This window comes from Podarcis vaucheri (genome assembly GCF_965113315.1).
Source record: "Podarcis vaucheri genome assembly, chromosome: 13".
NCBI lineage: Eukaryota > Metazoa > Chordata > Lepidosauria > Squamata > Lacertidae > Podarcis > Podarcis vaucheri.
Window position 1 is genome coordinate 56,031,794 of NC_138751.1, and position 13,551 is coordinate 56,045,344.

The 13,551-nt window shown below is 44.2% G+C and overlaps 1 long non-coding RNA gene across 1 annotated transcript in view; it reads right to left on the reverse strand.

Annotated features, from left to right (window-relative positions):
- LOC309516435 overlaps positions 1-12,593 on the reverse strand; it is a 47,061-nt gene extending 34,468 nt beyond the window's left edge. The window contains exon 1 of the long non-coding RNA XR_014212918.1: positions 12,424-12,593. This is a non-coding gene — a long non-coding RNA (uncharacterized lncRNA). The remainder of the gene's footprint in view (positions 1-12,423) is intronic.
- Positions 12,594-13,551: the final 958 nt, after the last annotated feature.

Sequence of the window (13,551 nt, forward strand, 5' to 3'; positions counted from 1 at the left end):
TGGCTGAGTGTAGGCTAAGGGCCCAGCTTCAAACTCTAGTTGGAAGCCTCTTCCTTTAAGGCCGCTAAAGAATTTTTGGCAAGGTGCAGAACTGGAGTTGGGCTCAGGGGACTCGTGGTCTGAATCTATATGAGACTGGTTTGGATGCAATCATATGGTCAAGACTAAGGAAGATGCCAGGGCTGTCCAGGGGTCAAATCCAAAAGAGTATGCCAGTCAGAAGCAATTTGTTAAAAGGAGCAAAAACAAACAAAAAATGAGCAAGAGGTCCAGTACAAACAGGATGACAGGAAGAAACTCTGAAGAAAGGTTCCACAAGCAGGAGAGAGAGTAAGTCCTGAGGTCTCCTGGTCTTGCACAAGTACTTAAGAGTTTTCTAAATGGAAGAGTGTCAGCTTCCTTTCCACTCTGGATTTCTTTCTCATTCATCTCAGAATCAAGCCGGGAGCACAATATGTACATGGGGCTGTGATCACCTTGAGAGCATTATTTGGGGGCAGTGGCTGCCAAGAGTTGGACTCCAAGCTCCCATCAGCCTCAGCCAGTTTAGCCAATGGTCAGGGATTGTGGGGTTGTACTTCAAGAATATTTGGAGTGCACTGTGCTGGCTACCCATTTTGTAAACGTTGACTGAACCTGGCGACCTTACGGCATGTCCACAGGCATATGCTGTCAGGCAAACAAGAAACATTGGGTGCTAGACATTTCTTGTGTAATTTAATCCTTTTGTGTTTAAATAACTAGTACAGTAACAAGATGACCTTGGCTTTCAGCCTAGTGTTTCTTAGATACAGTGGCTGAAAATGACCTTCCTATAGTTAAGGCCTGTAAACAAAAGCTAAAGCTAAGCAGCCATTTCTCAAATAAGGGAGATGTATAAGGCTTGCTTTGGATTTATTATTTAGGCCCTCATGATTTTGTTGTGAGCATTAACTTTTAAACAGAATTCATTGTTCATCTCATTACCTTCTCATTACCCCAAATTCATTGTTCATCTCATTACCTTCCATTCTGCAGTAGCCACCTACAAGCATAACTGCAGTCAGGGAATGGCTCTTTCTGCTGAGAGATGGATGTGGAGAAAATAGCAGTACAGTGGAACCTCGGGTTACGAACTTAATCCGTTTCAAAGGTCCGTTCTTAAACCAAAACCGTTCTTAAACCAAGGTGCACTTTCCCTAACGAAGCCTCCCACTGTTGGTGCCCTTCCACCATTTGGATTCCGTTCTTAGACTGAGGTAAATTTCTCAAACCAGGACACTATTTCCGGTTTTGTGGAGTTTGTAAACTGAATTGTTCTTAAACTGGACTGTTCTCAAACTGAGGTACCACTGTAAATGCAACTATGGGAACAAGAAGCTACTGCATCAGGAAAAGAAGAAGTACCCAACTGTTAATGGAAAGGAAGAGGCTAGAATGGGGATGGCACTGGGGGAAACCTAGAGTGACACCAGACATCTTACTGAATGCAAGCATACAATACTGCACAGCAGCTGAAGAAATCCACTGCTGTGAAACTAGGTTTTGTCTCAACAGAGACCATGTCTCATAAGAGGGAAGGTCCCAGCCTCAGACTGCCTTATTATAGCCTGAGCAAGCTGATATGGAGAAAAGAGAAAAGCTGTGGTTCAGTCTGATGCATGTGAAGAAGCTGAGCAGCAGCAATTACCGTACTGGGAGGTGGTGGCACAGAGAAATAGATGAAAGACCAGCAAATCCTGATCTGCAAAAGAATTGGTGGGGTTGTCGTCTTTTCTGCTGGACCTGCTCCTTTGCCTTTAATAACAATCAGAAAATTGGCTGAGGATTCTCTTTTTCACCACATCGCTATGCTGCTAATTTTTGCAAGTCAGGCTGATCTTAGAGTTACAGGAGTAAGACCTGAATAAAATTAGCAGAAGCAGCAGCAGCAGTAGTAGTAGTGGAAATTTCCCCACCCAGCATCTAATTTCCTGTGGAGGGAAGTGAGATGGAGGGAACATAGTAAGCTTCCTTATACTGGGGCTCGACCCTTGCACCATCTAGCTCAGCATTGTCCCCACTGACTGGCAGGGTTTCAGGCAGGGAAATCCCCAGTCTGACCTGGAGATGCATTGGGGATTGAACCCGGGACCATCTGTGTGTAAATCCGATGCTCTTCCACTTAGCAATGGCCCTTTCCAGGGAATAACCTGTTTGGAAAGTGTTCAGGGTTGCCACCTCTTCACTGGGTCTATTTCTCTGCCCTGGTGAATGGCACACAAAAATTTTACCAGGGGAACATTCTCCAAGAGATAACCATGTTGTGAGTGGGGTGAGGGAGTGTTAGCTGGCATGATACCGGAGTCCCTTTTACTTCCAGGGTCCTGGATCCAGCAAGGGTTGAAATCCAACGGAGGATTCCATTGTTGAACTAGTCAGGCCAGTTTCTTTGTCAGAGAATGGCTCTGTGCCAGAGGCCTTTGCCCCTCACCTGGCTGGCAGTTCGAAGACAAAAGCTAGGGCTGTTGTGTGAGAGCTGGGCTGGCAGCAGGCAGAAGCTGAGAGATTTGCTTGATTACCTGCTAGAATCCAAGGCTGGGACTATGGAAAAAGTGAGACCTTTTGTGGTCTTAAGGCTGTGAGCTCCTCCATCTTAGGCTCAGGTTGTACTGAAACTACTTTCTCCTTCGTTGTTTATGCTGTGTTAGCAGCACTGAATTGACCTCCCCAGGGTACAAGCCTGGGCTGCCCAAACCACAAGACCCCCTCTTGGCCTTGCTGATGTGGTCCAAAGGGAAACAGAGCAATACATTTGGCACCGGCTGGGCTGGAGGAGTTGCTGGATGCTACCCAGCCGTCTTAACGACGCCTCTCCAGATTTGTGTCACTTTACTCCTGAGCCTTTTCTTCTCCCAAAGATGTCCCACAAGGCAGCAGGTATAGACTTCTCCTTAGGGTTTACTTGTTTAGCTTTTCTTATGAATGTGTGTAGCCACAAGGCAGCGGAGGTTTAGGATGCATATACAGTGGCAGGGCCGTCCTAAGTATATCCAGTGCTGTGATGCAAAGATCCCTCTGGCGGGGGACCCCCCATTTCCTTTTTACAGCGCTGCCGGCAGCTTTGTGGGGCTGAAGGAGGCGGGCAGCGGCTAGAGGGCAGCTCCTCCAGCAGGGAAGAGGCGGAGGCTCCGGGCACGACGCTGCTTCAGCGTGGTGGGTGAGGGCGGTGAGCTGATGCCGGGAGGTACCATGCCCAGCCTCTGCCTCTTCCATGGCGCCCTCCAGAATGGCACCCTGGTGCCCTGTGCCACTTGCCTCTATGGGCAAGATGCCCCTGTACAGTAGTACCTCGGATTAAGAACTTAATTCGTTCTGGAGTTCCGTTCTTAACCTGAAACTGTTCTTAACCTGAAGCACCACTTTAGCTAATGGGGCCTCCCGCTGCCGCCGCGCCGCCACTGTACAATTTGTATTCTCATCCTGAAGCAAAGTTCTTAACCCGAGGTACTATTTCTGGGTTAGCGGAGTCTGTAACCTGAAGCGTCTGTAACCCGAGGTACCACTGTATGTGTAAATAAACCATATATCACAAAACACCAAAGTCTCCACTGCCCATGGGTTCGGTTTGCCTGGGACTCAGAGATGGAGCGGGGAGTGTGACAATAATAATTCCACCTGCATAAGTGATAGTAAGAGCTCCACCTGTGTCAAGCTGCTGTGAAAGTTACAAGGGTAAAAACTAAAAAGTGACACTTTAGTCCTTTGTTGCATGCACAACCTCATCTTGCCTTGGTGCCATTTTGCTTCTAGTAGAGTGAACAGAGAATCAGAAATAGCATCAGATGGGGAGATACCAGTGAAGACATCACTCTGTGCCAGCAGACCCTGATATGGCACAGAAAGCAGAGTCAGCATCAGAACCTGGCATCTCTGGGCAGCTGCCAGGGAGAAAAGTGGACGTGTCACTGCTGCTCTTCTTGGGATCTTTGTGCTAGACATCCGGATCAAATAGCGGCCCACTATTATAATTACCCAGAATGCCAGTGCACTAGCAAGTTTCACCAAGCTGCGGGAGGCAGTGGAAGACAGGAGTGCCTGGCGTGCTCTGGTCCACGGGGTCACGAAGAGTCAGACACAACTCAACAACTAAACAATTCTAATTACCCACAATGCCAGTGCACTAGAGTGATGCTCTGTCATGGGCATTGTGGGTAATTTTGAGTGTGGGTGGCTCACAACCATCTAGCATAGACTGTGTTACTGCTGCTGCTGCTTCTACTGCCATCTGCCATCAGATAGAGGAGTCCACTCTCCCACTAGTTCTGGAACTTGCCCTGAACCTCAGCTGCCAGTGACACCTTGATTTCAATGAGGCTGCTGCAGGAGCACAAAATTTCATTGTTTCTATCACAGTTATAATTTTACATAGGTCCCAAAGCATTAGAGAAATCTAATATGTTTTCTAACACTACAGCTCATGGTAAAGAATTCCTTACTACCTGTGCCATTATTGTTGAAAGCTTAATCTTGACCTTAAGAAACTGTGCTGAATTCATGGGAGTTATATTCTTGCTGAATTGTTTCCTAAATACATTCTTGTGTCAGTAAAGACAAAGAGCTTTGTCTGTGGATTATGTTTAAATCCTGCTGTAATATGTCAGTCAGATCTCGCAGGAAATGAGATTGAGTAATGAAAAAAGTGCACAGAGCTTCTGTTAATCCAAAATGTAAAAAAGAAGGGCATTAGTAACGTTTAAAAACGTTTTCCATCCCAATTCCCATTGACTCAAAATATGTTAAAAATTTGGTAATGAAACTGGAGCTGTACAACACCTTTCTTTATCAAAGTAGTGTAGGAAACAGTAACGGATTGTGGATTTAATTGCTTGTTTTCAAAGCTTTCCTTGTAAACCAAGGAACCACTTGTTCTTCCTTTTCCAGAGGAGAAAACTGGTGCAGCATAGAAAGAGCACTCAGAGGCTAGGTACGTACTCTGCAAACTCACCCAGGAGAAGAAGAAATTGGGGTTTCCAAACAGGGTTTCTGATGGGAAAAGAAGCAGAATGAGGCCCACCATATTTCCTTCTCTCCCAGGCAGCTGATAGGTGATGATTTTGGCTTTTTATAACTGGTACAAGAGTACAACTTCAGTTTTATTGTTCATGTTGAAGTTTGGATGTGGAACTTTTGCATCTAATGATCTAAATGTGGGGCATTTGGAATAGGCTAACATTTTAGAACAGAACAAGCCGGGTACATCACCTGGTGGGGAATTTGTGTCTTTTTAGTGTGGGATTTTTAGGCACAAGGCACTTTCACACTAACATTTTCATTGACTAATGGAGATGGGGAAAGAATGGAATGGCAGAATGGAATGGCAAAGTGGACTGCATGCTGAAATTAACATAAAATTGTAGTGCATGATGCTGAAAGCAGGAAGTAAGGATTAATGAACATATAGAGCACTCTAAAGGTACAACTTAGTGTTACAGGGCAACTAGGTATCCATGAGAACACTAATGCAGAGCTGGGGATGGAGGGGAAAGGATGCTTGACAAATTTCATCTATGTGAATTCTAATATAAACCGACCTTATCTGTACCTCTATTAGGGTTACCATCTGTCCAGTTTTCCCCAGACATGTCCGGGATTCCAAGGGCGAAATCACTATCCGGGTGGAATTGTTTTTAAAAAACCTCCCAAATGTCTGGGTTTTTGCAAACAGAATCTTAAGAGTGTGTGCAAGTACCACTCTTTACTTTTTCCTATCTCTATGGACCTGCCTGCTCTCTGTATAACAAAGACTTGCTTTGTAAGCAGAACCAGGCAGTGTGCATACGAGGATCAGTCTTCTTTAAAGAAATTATTTTTGCATTTTCAATTTTACAATATACAAACAGAATTTAAAAATAAATAAATGTAAAATCCCCCTTGACTTCTGAAATATACTCAGAGTCGCAAAGTGATTTCATGCTCTTTATTCAGCTCATAGTGGTGAGGAGGAATGAATGAAAGCCCCCTCACAGTATCTGCTTTATATACATTATTTACACAATGGGCTGCACGTGATTGGCTAATTACGGAATTCTCCTGTAGGCCAATCAGATTGTGGATTCACTTCCATCTGGAGCTGGATTGGGTGGCTCCTGCAGACCAATCATACTGCTGCATTGTTCTAGGACCAATCAGACTGCTGCATTCTGAATCCTAGTCAACTCAGTACATAACACCTTCCCTCTCCCCCTTTCTGGATTTTCATACAATGTATCCTCGTCTCTATGGGACGCCTGCATTGTGCATGCTGGGATGGGTCAGATCCAGCAGATCTCATGCAATAATAATATTGAAGGAAGGTATATGCTCAAGACATCCTCAGGGCAGATGCAGCTTGGGAAGAACAGCCAACTTTTATGTTCACACTGGTACTAAATGGGTGAGAACAAGTGACAACAAGAGTATATGGGCCAAACAACATGGTACATGGAGCAAGTTTCTATTTTTCTGATGCAGGTTTTGTTTGTTTTGTTAAAGATTTTCTTGTTTTACAGAAGTATGTGTAATGTCTCTCATACTTTTTCCATGTAACATTTTCACAAATACATTTCATTTGTTGAGACATTAGGGGGAGAAAAAAAGGGGTGGAGGGGGGGAAGATGGGTGGGGGTGGGGTCAGGTGGCGATGTTTCTATTATGCTTAATGTATGTGGGGTTTGGTGTCAGCGTTGCTTGTGTTGTTCACTTGTGTTCCTTTGGTGGTGAGAGAGGTTGGGGTTGGCCTAGGGTGTGGTTGTTTGTTCGTGGTTGGCTGTGGTGATCTTTGTTTTTGTGTGTGAGTGAGGTGGGTGGCTGTTTTGGATCAGGTTAGCCATATTGATTTGTATGCTGTTGGTGGATTATTGTCATTGTCTTGTTGGGCTGTGTACGTGATAAAGGGGAGCATCTTTTTCTGTTTGTCCCCATGTCAGTTTCAGTTTATTGGTTAATTTTTCTAGTAGGGCTGTTTCTCATACTATTTGGTACCATTGGTCCATGCTTACTCCTGACAGGTCTCTCCAGTGTCTGGCTATGGTGTTTCTGGCTGCTGAAAGTAGGTGGGTTATGAGTTCTTTGTGGTGTAAATGGGCATTGTTGTCATGTTTAGTAGGGCCAATTCTGGGGTGATGTCTATTACTTGCTTGGCTATTTTACATATTTCTTGTATGGCTGTTGTCCAGAATAGTTGGCTTTTGGGACACTCCCACCACATGTGGAGGTATGTGCCTGTGGAGGTGCACCCTCTCCAGCATTTTGGTGAGGTTTCTGGGTGTATTAGCGCTAGTTTCCTTGGTGTTAGGTACCACCTGTAGGTGAGTTTCAGTGTGAGTTCTTTTCTTTTCGTTGATATGGATTTAAAGGGGGGTTTAGACCACATTCTGGTCCATTGAGTGGGGTTAATCTCATAGCCTATGTCTTTCTCCCATTGTTTTTTGATTGCGTCTAGGGGGTTTGTGGGATTTTGGAGTAGTATTTTGTATATTGCGGATACCGTCCCTTTACTGTTTCCCTTTGTTGTTGGGAGGAGGTTTTCGAAAGTTATCAGGGGTGTAGTTGCTGCTGATTTTACTGTTGGGTTGTTTAATAGGGCATGGAGCAAGTTTCTTCTAAAAGCGGCTGTGGGGGTGGGGTAATTTGGATCAGGGCCATGGAAAGGTTGAATCATCTCCTGGACTCGCTATTTGTCCTCTTGGAGAAAATGTATGAGCCACAAGCCCTTTTAGAAAATGTGTCAGTTTTTGAGCCCATTTATACAACTACAGAAGCTAGACGCTCTGCTTTCTAAAAAGAGGCTTATTTTCTAAGTTCTAGCAAGTTGCCCCCAGCGGAGCCATTTCAAATCTCAGTCAATTTCAGGGAGGCAGCTGGAGCCCGGTTACCAGGGAAGCTGCCTACATAGCAGATGGGAAGTCTCAGGAGGCCACACAGGCCGGGCAACACTCAGGTGGCAGCACAGCTGAGAATGGCAAAGCCCAGCTTCTCTCGGCTTTATCAACGTGCAAATAATAAAGACAATTGCCTTGCTGCAATGCATTCGGTTTATCCACCCCATCATCAAGGAGCAAGGCTGAAAGGGCGGCTTTGCATGCCGCTTTCTGAGCAGGTGAGCCACTTATGGCTGGGCTACGCAACAGGGGAACTGCTCTTCAGAGCACTCTGAAACGTAGCCCTATCTAGGTTAGAAGGATCATTCTTCGTTATATTTTTTAAAAATGTTAGTCACTTTATCTGCCCCAAGGCACCCCAAAGTGACTTCCAACCAACCAAGCAAAACCCCACATAGATACAGTACTTTAAAACCAAGGGGGGGGGGGAGCAGAGTGGCCAGGAGAGAAATGCATGAAAAACATCCCACCCCCTTCTGAAGGCCAAAGAGAATTCAGGCCCCAAGGCCTGGCTCGAGAGGGATGGTTTTGCTGGGCCATAATCGGAAGAGCAAAAAAAGAGGCTGCCCGAGAGAGAGACAGGACAGGTCTCTGAAGGCCCCGCTGTCCCACCGAACCAAGGCGGGGAAGAAGGAAGGAGCTGGGCAAGAGGGGGTGGAAAATAGGCTTAGATCTCTGATTATTCGGATCCAATACACCCCGCTCGCCAAAAGCCCCAGACAGACTTTTCCAAAGGCGTCTCCCTCTTCCAGCCGCCTGGCGAGGGGGCAGCAAGGGAGACCCCGCCCCGCAGGCCCCTTCTTCCCGGCCTCGCCTCGGGGAGGTGGTGGGCGAAGGGGCGCCGCAGCCTGGGCGTGCGGGCATGACCCACTGCCGGCCTGGGCGCCGTGGCCCCCCGGGACCGGCAGGTCGTGCTCGGGCTTCTCCGCTGGCGCGGGATGAGCTTCCCGGCGCGCCGCCGCCTCCGCGATCCGGCCCCGGCCCTCCTGCCCGGCGTGGGGCTCGCTGCGGGAAGGGCTGCAGAAGGAGCCCGCGGTGCCGGAGCTGGCCTTCCGGGGAAGGCAGGAGCACGAAGGAGAGGAGCACAAAACCCCGGACATGTTGCGAAATTTTTAAAATCCACCTGGATAGACATTTTGCCCAGTGCTTTTTTCCTTTAAAATGTTTAGGGGTCCTCACATTTCTCTACTGGTATTGAAATACTGCCCCTCAATGAGGCCAAACCTAGATTCACAAAATGTTTAGGGGTATGTGTACCCCTGCGCCCCCCCCAGAAAAAGCACTGATTTTGACCTTTAAAAAAGAGGACATGTCCAGGAAAAACTGGACGTATGGCAACCCTAAAGATATATAGTGAAGGCAGCAAGTGAGTCTCCCTGGGGAGAGCATTCCACCAGCAGGGAGCCACCACAGAAAAGGCCCATTCTCATGTGGCCACCCTCCAGGCACACCCAGAAGGGCCTCCGCTGACCACCACAGGGTGGGGCTGGTGCATATGGGGAGAGGCAGCCCTTGAGGTATTGCGGTCCTGAGCCATTGTCACGGTTGGCACCATGCAACACAGGAGCCAGAGTCTTAATTCCCCAAACTGCAGCTTTTTCTCTGCTTTTTGTAAATCTTTTAATAGTGATATATTGATTAACAAAAAACCATTTTCACCCCGCTTTACTTTGAAATGATTTCAAGGCAGCTGACAAGAATCAAGTAAAACAATCAAATAAGAACAAAAAAGAAAACCTGTAAGAATTAAAAAGTTGCAGATGTTAAAGCAGTCATCAAAAGGCACCCCCCAAAAAACTTAAAAGTAGAAAAATAGCTGCATCCAACATTAGAAGACCTCTGAGTGCTCCAAGCAGAATGTAGTTGGGATCCATACAGCCCAGCTCCCAACCGAGGAAGGTCTTTACAAGGCCATTCAACTGGACACAGCTATTGGAAAGGCCTTCTCCTCCGTTGTGATTCAGGGGTTGCTGGGACACACAAGAGCGCTTCTGTCGGAGTTATTAATAGGCAGGCAGACTCTTACAGGGAAAGGGTCTTCTCAAGATGTCCTAGTTCCAAAGCTCAGTGGCCTTTATGACTGAGAGAAGGGCAACAGTAATTGTATACCTGCCTAATCTTGCTCTGATTTCTTACAAAGAAGAGCAGATATGAGGTAGTATGTTGCCATTTCCTTTGATGAAAGAGTGTTTGACTTTAGTAGAACAGAGTTTTGTATTGTATTTATTTGTATGGTGTCCTACAGCCACAGGTCTCAGGGTAGTTATAACATAAAATCACAATATACAAGCACAAAATACATAATAAAAACAATAATGACCTGATATTCCCCCCCAGCACATATTAAAAGGGCACTGAATGTCAACCAGCCAAAGGCCTGGTTAAAGAGGAACGTGCATAAACTGTGCAAGCTGAACCTCCCTGGAGAGTGCATTCCACAAACGGGGAGCCGTTGCAGAAAAGGCCCATTATCTGCAGAGTTGGGTGGCAACCCAAAGCAGATCAGGCTGTGTAGGTTTTGGTGCCCTGCTCTAAAAATAAACAATTCAGAAAGGCAGATAGATCCACTGGATACATTCAAAGCATCATCCATGTGCATTTAAAGCGGATGACTTCCCCTAAAGAATCCTGGAAACTGCAGCTTCCGCCTCACAGAGCTACCATTTCCAGCATCCTTTTAAAAAACCTACAGTAGCAGAGAAGGAATATGTTTTGCCTGTCCAGGAGGCTTACAGCAACAGCAAGAGCCAAGAACTGGAAAAAAATCCTCAATAATGGATGAAGAACTTTTCTTTTTTAAATAATTTTTATTCATTTTCCAAACAAGTTTTATACAGCTAACAAATTATTTTACACTCATGCTTCAATTTTTGACTTCCCTCAGTTTCTCTGTCAATCTTTCGAGAAATTTCTATTTATTAACGCATTTCTAAACATGATATTGCCTTTCCCCACTCCTTTTCCTCTTACTCTCTTTTTTGCAGTATTTCTTACTATTTCACAGAGTCTCTTCAAAACCAACAAGCGTTGTCTGTGCATCACATATATTTTTCAGATATTCTGTAAATTTTCCCCATTCCTCAATAAACCTTTGGTCTTTCTGGTATCGAATCTTTCCAGTCAATTTGTCCAATTCTGCATACAGTGGTGCCCCGCAAGACGAAATTAATTCGTTCCGCAATTTTTGTCGTCTAGCGAATTTTTCGTCTTGCGAAGCACGAAATCCCATAGGAATGCATTGAAAATCAATTAATGCGTTCCTATGGTCAAAAAAAGTCCAAACAAAGCCAAATTTGGTACAACAACAGTTTATTAACTGCTCTTTAAAGTCACACATACTATAAAGAGCAGTTCAAAAATTTAAGGGAAAATAAATTAACTTTATAAACAAAACATGTCTTTGTTTTTAGTCAAAGAAAAAAAGTCGCGAGACGTTTTTGTCTTGCGAAGCAAGCCCATAGGGGAAATTCGTCTTGCGAGGCAAATCGTGAACGGAAAAACCTTTCGTCTAGCGAGTTTTTTGTATTGCGAGGCATTCGTCTTGCGGGGCACCACTGTATTCGGTCAATTTCCTTCTCCATTCTTCCACTGTTGGAATTTCTTCCTGTTTCCATCTTTGGGCCAGAAGTATCCTTGGCGGCAGTCACTGCATATTGAAACAGTTTACAGTCTCTCTTATTGATTTCGTTTCCTACCATTCCTAATAGAAAGGCTTCTGGTTTTTTAATGAACGTATATTTCAACATCTTTTTCAATTCATTGTATATCATTTCCCAGAAGTCTTTCACCTTTTTACACTCCCACCACATATGATAGAAAGTGCCTTCTTTTTCCTTACATTTCCAACACTTATTGCATGTTTTGTACATTTTGGCCAGTTTAACTGGCGTTATATACCATCTGTAAAACATTTTCATTACATTTTCTTTCAACGCAGTACATGCCGTAAATTTTAGCCTTTCATTCCATAATTTCATCCAATCATCATACTGTATATTGTAACCAAAGTCTCTTGCCCAGTGTATCATTACTACTTTTACCTCTTCATCTTTTGTATGCCACTCCAGCAACACTTTATACATTTTAGACAGGTTTTTATATTCATTATTCAATACCTCCACTTGGAATTTTGATTCTTTACCTTCATACCCACACATTTTACAATCTTTTTTAAACATTTCATTAATCTGAAAGTAGTGTAACCAGTCGTAAACAAATTCTTTCACCTCTTCATAAGTTTTCATTTTCCATTTCCCCCCCTCTCTTGTTACCAATTCTCCATATGTTATCCACCTCCCCCTCATGTTACTTTTTTTTCACACTCATCACTTCTAATGGTGAAATCCAATGGGGGAGTCTAGGTTCCAACAAGTTTTTATACCTCTCCCACACCTCTATCAGTGATCTTCAGAAGATGTGGTTTTCAAAACCTTTGTGATTTTTCTTCTTCTCATACCATAGGTAAGCATGCCAACCAAATCTGTTGTCAAATCCTTCTAAATCTAACAGCTCTCCAACAGAGGCATGATGCTTCATAATATACCGTATTTTTCGCTCTATAACACGGACCCGACCATAACACGCACGTAGTTTTTAGAGGAGGGAAATCCGTAGGCATGCCACCCGTAGGCATTTCCTCCATAACACGCACAGACATTTCCCCTTACTTTCTAGGAGGAAAAAAGTGAGTGTTATGGTGCAAAAAATACGGTAATTTCAAATCTGGCAGGGCAAAGCCACCTCTCTCTTTTGCATCTGTTAATAACTTAAACTGAATCCTTGGCTTCTTACCCTGCCAGATATATCTTGAAATTATTTTTTGCCATTCTTTAAAAATTGATGCCCCCTTAATTATCGGCAATGATTGGAAAAGGAATAACATCTTTGGTAGCACACTCATTTTTATCGTGGATATTCTCCCCCAAAAGGACAATTTCAGTCTTCCCCACACCTCCAAATCCCTTTTTATCTGATTCCACATAGGTAAGTAATTGTTTTGAAACAAATCAATGTTCTTGGGGGGTTAACCATATTCCTAAATACTTCACTTTGTTCACCACTTCTATCTCTGTCCTTTGTTGTATTTCCTCAATTAGTTCTTGATTCATGTTTTTAGCCATGATTTTTGTCTTTTTTTTGTTGAGATAAAATCCTGCAACTCGACCAAATTGTTCTATTCTAAGATTCTTTAAATACTTTCCACTGGTTCTTCTACTGTCAATACCAAGTCATCCGTGAATGCTTTAACTTTGTATTCATTTTCCCCTATGGACACCCCTTTTATATCTTCATTTTTTCTTACTGATTTTAGCAAAACTTCCAGCACCATAAAGGATAATATTGGCGACAGTGGGCATCCTTGCCTTGTACCTTTGGTTATTTTAATATCTTCTGTGGTATAGTTGTTTACTATTAGCTTCGCTTTCTGTTCTGTATATATTGCCTTTATCCCATTATAAAATTCCTTACCCACTTCCATATACTCTAGGTTTTTTAACATAAAGTTCCATGATATATTATCGAAGGCCTTTTCCGCATCCACAAAGATTAAAATAGCTTGTTTTTCAGTTTTCAGGATGTGAAGCTGGTGATGATACAGTTCATGATTGAGAAAGCAAAACAAGCAACAGCCTCAGCCTGGGTGTAGGAGCCTCTGATAGATTTCTTCAGC